At 36.9% G+C, this 7,829-nt stretch overlaps 1 long non-coding RNA gene across 1 annotated transcript; it reads left to right on the top strand.

The window, feature by feature from the left end:
- Positions 1 to 548: 548 nt before the first annotated feature.
- LOC130179188 (uncharacterized) lies at positions 549 to 6,937 on the top strand. Its single transcript, XR_008829251.1, has 3 exons — positions 549 to 640; positions 1,059 to 1,225; positions 3,597 to 6,937. It is a non-coding gene; the product is annotated as an uncharacterized LOC130179188 (long non-coding RNA).
- The last annotated feature ends 892 nt before the right edge of the window (positions 6,938 to 7,829 follow it).

Here is a 7,829-nt window from a genome sequence, read left to right as displayed (position 1 = left end):
CGGTTGCATCACCTGCCAGGGTACAAGGACAGGGGGACTCTACAACAGAAGTCCGACCAAAGATATATGCGCCTCCAGGAATGATAACTGAAATGTGCACTCACAAGCGTCAGTTAAGATATATGTGCCACAAGGATTACTGTTACAGTAAGAGGCCCACAGCTGTAGCTTCCTCAGCAGCCAGAGAGAGGTCGAGAAACCACATTATATACGGTTTGCCATGTGTAACATGAAAGCTGCACCATGTAGGACATTAAAAGGGATGATGTTATTATTTTTTGTGCTCACACCACTTTGGTTCACTTAGTTTTTTTTTATGTGATAACTGGGTATTAAGGAGAATATATAAAGTAAAGAATGGTGTCATACATGGAGACATTCAGCTTTGGCCCACACATATATATAATGGAATCATACATACATCTTAGCATGGCATGCCTTTCAACACTGAAATATACTTGGAGTATTTTTTTTATCAACATCAGCTTTGTCATTCATCACTTTCTATATGACATCACTTATTTCTGTTTTCCTCCTCCTCTCAGTCATCGCTCTGCTTTCCTGTTTGTTTAAACTCTGTTCATTACAACCCACTGGTTGCAGGGGTCACTTTGATGCCAAGCACTGTGAATACACAATGGTAAGTTAGCATTTTTGTTAACATTATTGAAGAAAGAAATTTGGCAGACCAGGTTTTTTCCCCCTTACTACAACTTCAAAAATCTTTTTTTTTTTTTTTTTTACTTGCATGTTCTTTAATGTAACTGATAGATTTGCATCATAATTATTGTATAATGTTATTTAATAAAAAATAAATTAGCCAAAAAAAAAAATTATGATAATCTTAATGTTGCATTTACCTACAATAAAATATGTGTTTCTTTTATTATTAGCAATGACCATGTTTAAATGTAATGGCAAACTAACGCTACAAGTAAAAAATGTGTCTGTTATTCTGCCCTTCACACGTCTGTCCATGTCTGACATTACGTGTGTGTGTGTGTGTGTGTGTGTGTGTGTGTGTGTGTGTGTGTGTGTGTGTGTGTGTGTGAGGTTAGATGGTCATGGAAGGCAGCTCGAGCTACCCTGTTCCAGCTCATTAGCTGTGATTAATCGGCATGTGAGCTTTCCCATGGTCCCCTTTGACTGGCTGGAGACAGAGCTCACCTTGGAGGGCACAGGGAGACGAGGCTGCTACACCACCACCGTTAACACTCTGCCACATGTAAGAAAGACTTGTGTACATGAAGCTTTACTCGTCTCAGAATGTATTTGCTTACCTTTGTACTGCTTCTGTGAACATGTAGGAATTTCCATACATTAGATATTATTTCTGTGAACTGATCATTGTGACAGATTCTGATTTATCCATGTTTGCCAATGTAAGCAAAATATATGAGAATGTATGAGTTCAAATTTAAATATGTTTTATAGTATTTGAACTATTGTCCTGTAGATTACAGTCTATTTAGATAGAAACTTAATTACATTTAAGTTGAACCGTTATTTCAGTGTTAGCTTATAGTAAACACAAGCAAATTTTAAATGTTAACTTCAAATAATATTAGAGAAAATCGGAGTCAAGGAATATGAGGGTAATCTAGGCGAGGCATGACAATTTTTTATTTAAAAATAAAAAAAACACAAATATAATAGAAGATTTAAAAAAAAGCTATATTTGAATAAAATAGATAAAACAGGAGAATAAAAAAATAAAAGTTACAGTCCAGCTACAATGTGGTACAACATATGATATATATATGAAATATATATATTTAGCATCATTCTCAATCATGCAATGAGTTCCCACTAGACTGAGTCCTCCAAATTAATTTGAATTTATTTTGAAAAGTTATCATATACCATGACATAACATTTTACATAAGGTTTATACTGAATTTGCTGTTTCCCTAAAGCCTTTTGAATGCAATTTCCAAGTGACACTAAAATCAAAAACATTATTTTAGATAAAAATATTAAATTAATCTCATGTCATTTTGGATGTGAAGGGAACCTACCTGAAGAATTTTGTTTCTAAATATCTGACCCCACGTAAGCTCCACTCATAACAATCTCTGAACGAGATTATAAAACCGAAAAAAAAAGAAAAAGAAAATCCAGCAGGTTTGTTCACACAAAAATATACATTGATGTAGGTCTCCTCAATTAAGACATAATAAATTCAGTGAAGTCTTTGTTTTTTCACTTATTGAGGAAATATGTTCTCTAATCCACCGATATAAGAACCATCTGTGTAAATTCATGCCCACAGAGGATGGACACTCGCTGGCTGCAGTGTACTGTATCTGCTGTGCACAGCAGTGAAGAGACTGTGATGAACTCGCAGTGATTGGCTCAAGTCTTTCTAAAGGGGATCTGTCTCATCTTCATTCTGCCCGTTACACTTCGTCCTAAAGTAAATAGGTCTTGTTTCTGTTGGGTCCCTCGGCGCCCACACACACACACACACACACACACACACACACTCACTGTTGTAACAGGGTTTTTCTCACATGTATTAGTGGTGAAGTTGCAAGGTTTTTGCATTTACACTGATATTCTTCACATACACTCACAGTAGCTGATGGTATATTAAAAACTATAGCATGAGTCTGTCTGTTAATATTGCCATTTTAAAGATCCTACATTCTGTTAGGATGCAAAGTTTATTTTTTCTTATTTCCATTTTTATTCACTCATTCCTTCGCAGCTGCAGTGATTAAACAACATCAAGTATTTCTAATATAATATATTATAATACTCATTCATCATATTGGGATCCACTGATGTGTTAATAGGGCACACTGAAAAATAAATCTAAACACAAAAGAAAAGTAATTTTGAGAAGCACCTAAAAAAAAATAATTTTTTTTTAAATAATTAGTAAATAAGTATGAATTTAAAAACCACAGTCGATCATCTCTGACAAAGAAGATCTACATTTAAGCTGCCCACTGACCACACATGCCCAGAGCAAGCACACGCTGAACCTTGTTTCAGTTTTGTTTAAATCCGCTGTTCCAAGATAATTCAGACACAAATATGCTTAAAGCTGCAGAGGTTTCTTAATTTCCTGTGTGGGCCACACACAATTACACAGATCTTTTGGCTGCAGACAGCACTCTGAAACTAAGACGCACAATCTGCTCTCATTATTTTTACTGTAAAAATAGGTTTCCGTGAGGGACTTTGTGTCCCACTTATGAAAAGTTAGCAAAATAATTAAGGGATTAATTTAATACTTGTTCCTCTGTGCACAGCAATTTTCTGATGAATATAATTTTTCCCACAATCTCAGAGCAGGAGAATGCCAACACCATGTTTTTTTTTACATATACAAATATAACTTCAGCAATATCTGATGATATTAGAGTAAGTGAATTACAGCATCTAGTAAATAAGTTAAGTAATTTTGAGCATTTTATTCTCCATCAACTGACAATTAATCATCCCATCATTTTCCAAATGAATGTCCTTATTTCTTTTTCTTGTATGGATGATAGAATGAGTGAATGAGTGAGTGAGTGACCAGCACAGTTCACTCTTTCTTCGCACTTGGCTGGCTCTGTGACACCATCCACATCTTCTCATTTCAGCCAATTAGTCAGCAATTCATCAGTGCACGGCCCAGGTCCAGGTCCAGCCTTCTGGAACCCAGCTCACACAGGACGGACCTGCTTGCCCCATAAATGCAGAGAACGTGCTGAGAAGAGAAAAGCAGAGCAGCAGGAGAGAGGCCAAGAACCTGGAATTAAACGGGGCCACCTGATCCACACCAGCAGAATCACAGCCAGCCAAACAGAGCGCTCATTGTCTGTGGCAGACACCACTGAGCTCTGCTCTTTGTCGCCCCCCTCCCTCCTCCACACACACTGTCCTTCACTATAGCTATAGCTGCAGGGAAGAATTATAGACTTAAACATATATTTTCAGTGTTGGGGAGTGGGACTTTATCATCAAAGTGTCTACTTTAGAAAAGCTAAGTCATTTTTAAGACACGTTTTGTCGTAATTTAAATAAGGAACATCTATTCTATGGAAGCGTAAAGTAAAAAAACAAACAAAAAAGAGCTCAAATGTTTACCTCAACATTGATGGTTAGTTCTCCTGTTTCAAAAAATACAGACCTTCAATCCTCCTTAATTCCTCCAAACAATCAAGGCAGCACACACGCTAGATAAAGACACAATGACACAACTTTAGAAATGCACGCATACCCTGACACACAAGCTCACCCACACACACACATATAGAGGGGAATGGGAGTCTGCAGGCAGCAGTAACTGCTGAATAATTCAGAAGTGGAAATGCATGATTGATGTGGGACACTTCATTTCCACACCTTTAAAAGGTCTCTTTTAGCTCCGGCACCAAACAGGCCAAGTGGTCTCTGCAGTTCAAAGCCTGGAATGGATCTGGCCTTCCTAGTCATGCTCTTTGGGACAAGAGTGGCTTTATTCTGTGGCACGGGCACCAGTGGTGGTGGTTGGGATTCCACACCTGTGTTTGCTCCTTACCCAATAATTGAGAGCTGCATGCTATTTTGAGCTTGGAGCACAAAGTGCTTCACTCATGAGGGGCTCGGGCTGAAGAATCTTGGCTCCCAGTTTGATGTGGCTGGAAAACCTGAAGGCCTGCAGATTAGCCCGGCAGGGTGCAGCTATACTCAAGAACATATGAGCTTGAAAGACAAACATAGCCTACTTTGAAATGGAAGAGCTACATCATTGTGACTGATGCATTATTAGCATCTTTTATAATATTATGATAGTTTTGTATTAATTTTATAGTATGTGCATTACAGTAAATAAAATACTGTACAGTCAAAATGGAGGAAATGTAAATATGTATAAATTCATAATGTTTAGTTACAATTCATTATTTCCTGTTTATACATATTTGCAGTGGTGGAAGAAGTATTAATATCTGTTACTTCCTGTAAGTGCCAATACCTCAAAGTAAGAAAACTTTATCTTCATAATTTTACTTAATCAAAAAGTACATAAGTATCAATAGGAAAATGTAAGTGAGGCGACATATGATACTTATATTGAATGTCTCTTTTCAGAGTGTTATATTATTAGTTGGATTATCCTTATGAATACATCTATCCATAAACTTAAGTGGTAGTCCTGGTATTTAGTATCGCAGATTTGAAAAATAATGATAAAAATTGAAGCAGTAGAGGCAGAGATATCCAGAAAATCCACACTAGTCTCTGGTAATGATGGGTCTGGCTCCTACACTACCCATAATGCAACCAGCATCATCATAAATCTGGATTCTGCCTTGGCAAATGTCCTCCAGATCGAGTCACAGAAGACATTATTCAGCTGTTACTTCAGGCTGGCTGTCACTCTCCATCACTAGTAAACTGATGTAAAATCAGTGAAAGTCCTCTCTAATGTTGAAACTGCAGCAAATTTTAACTACTTTATATACTATAGCAATCACATTTTATGACCTGATCATAAGTTTTGTACAAAAAAATGTTTCATTAACCGGTAACTACAGCTGTTCAATAAATGTAGTCGAGTGAAAAGTGCAATATTTGCCTCTGACTTGACTTTAGTATAGTACTTGAGTAAATGTCCTTTACCATCAAAGGAAACCTACTTCAGTGTAGAATTATTACTTGTGTTTTGCCAATGCAATAAACCAGAGGCATATGAAAATTCATAGACAGGCTTAAGAAGCTGACTAAGTAAGGATAGACAAAATGGAAATGAGCAAAAAAGAACAGCGAGCCTGAGCCAACACGCTGTTACTGAGCTAAGTCAGTTTAGTGGAGGGTCAGTCCAAGTGCAAGGAGAACTCCAAGTCAAAACAAACACTCACTTTGGCTTCTGACGGGACGGCGCACTCACTTTTTCCCACAATTCTCCCGAACAGCTTAATTCATAGTCACACAAACTAGGTGGTCATGAAACTCATCACAACAAAATGTTCCAGATGTAATTTAATTTTCGTGAAAATGTCCACTTTTCCTGCCATATATGTGATGCATGTTATATATTTTCACAGAATGACAATGATAGATTTAGAGTTGTGTTTCGTGTTTCATGACAGCTCCGCACTGCCAGTTCATTATGATATTAATAGGGAGGGTCGAAAATGTCAAAACATTCCTCAGTTGTCAGGCAACCTTGCCCTAGTTAAACCTTTAAAAAAAAAAGAGAGAGATGTTGTTACCAACCAAGAGAATCCAAAGGGACCCATTTTTATTTAAAATGTTAACTGGCTGACCAAGCCGGCTGGGTAATTTATTACCAAGAGACAGGAATTTTGACAAATCATTCAGCTCAGCAAACTCGGCTGTGGCAAAGTTCAGCAATTAGGCTCTTATGTAAAGAAAGTCTACTCCTCTGCATCGGGTGTTCTGGATTTATGTGTGCTCTCCAGCTAGCGGGCAGGTTCAAAGCCCTGCGTAGGGGAGCTGGAGGTTGACACATGGGGAATTTCACAAATATGGTGGAACACACACATTTTGCCGTAAATCTGACCAGAGAATAGTGGTCTTCAGGGGGAAAGGAGGTGGTCAGTGAGGGGAGAGAGGTGGAGTGTTGAGTGAAGGCATAGCTAAATAATCAACCCGAGACGGGGGTCAACTATTCTCAAGTCATCTGTGATATTCAAGAGGCAGAAGAAAGGATAAGAAAGCAGGACGACAGTGATCTTTCACAGCCTGATTGCTAAATAATAGAATTTGCAAATAGCTTCTAAAGGTTTCAGAACTCCCTTTTTAAAAATGCAAACTCCTAATGCAACTCACACATGTTAAATTTTGACTTCCAGTCAGCCAAGCCTAAACCCTCTGTCAATATTTAGCTTTCTTTTAATGGGGTGATTTTATGCTACTGTCTGACCATGATGGCCAATGAGTAGCTGCTTGCTCAGTGTCATAGTGAGTCTACCTGAGAATAGTTCTGGGTAAACCATTACAGTCTGGTAGTTCATAAAGCATAAAGTGATAGAGATTCTGGACTTTATAGTTTTAGATTTCAAAATACATAAACTCAAATGTTTCTACATATTATTTGAATGAAAGAATCCTTTGGTTTCCACATCAGCAAACCATTTATGTTGTGATAAACTCACATTCAAATGGATCTATATAACTGCTGCTATAAATCCTTTAAAACATATAGTAAAGTTTTTAAAGAACCGTTGTTCGTATTCAAATGTTTATTCTAATTTCTAGGCTTTAAGGAATATATTTAATGTCATAGTTATTCCAAATTATCTGAAGACCTTTTAATATCTAAGCAAATGTCTCATAATTCAGTGATAAATTAAATAATTCAGTTCGAACACATTGCCAAGCCTAAACTGCTTAATAAAATGTGATTTAAAGGTGCAATAAGTGAGTTTTTTACTGTCCCATAGCACGAAATGACCACAATATACAGTACCTGCAGATGTTTTATTGGGTTGTAAGATCAATACAGTGAGCCATCGAGTACTTTGCCAGGTGTTGATATTTTTGGCATTGAAAACTCACTTTCTGGCCTGAATAAAAAGTTACACTACCACCACCTGCTCAGATTTCAACTGAGGATATCCTGAAGAAGAACACAGTTATCTAAATATCTGCAGAATCTCAATCCAATATTTATTTTTTTCATAGTCCTTCAGAAAAACTGCATGGTGCAGACATAAGCTGTATGAAAGTTAGTAAAACAGGTCAAATTTAATCAGGATATGTTTGAAAAATCAGTAGCTCTAAAAATAGAAACTTTCATGGCAGCTTTCCTTCAGTATATTTTAATTCTTATTTTTCATTAACATATTAAAAAAGGGAAAAAAGATCAAAATTATATATCACCCAAC

This window comes from Seriola aureovittata, chromosome 12 (assembly GCF_021018895.1).
Source record: "Seriola aureovittata isolate HTS-2021-v1 ecotype China chromosome 12, ASM2101889v1, whole genome shotgun sequence".
Classification (NCBI taxonomy): Eukaryota; Metazoa; Chordata; class Actinopteri; order Carangiformes; family Carangidae; genus Seriola; species Seriola aureovittata.
Note: the sequence above shows the minus strand (reverse complement) of the source record. Positions and strands in the feature narration are given on the sequence as shown.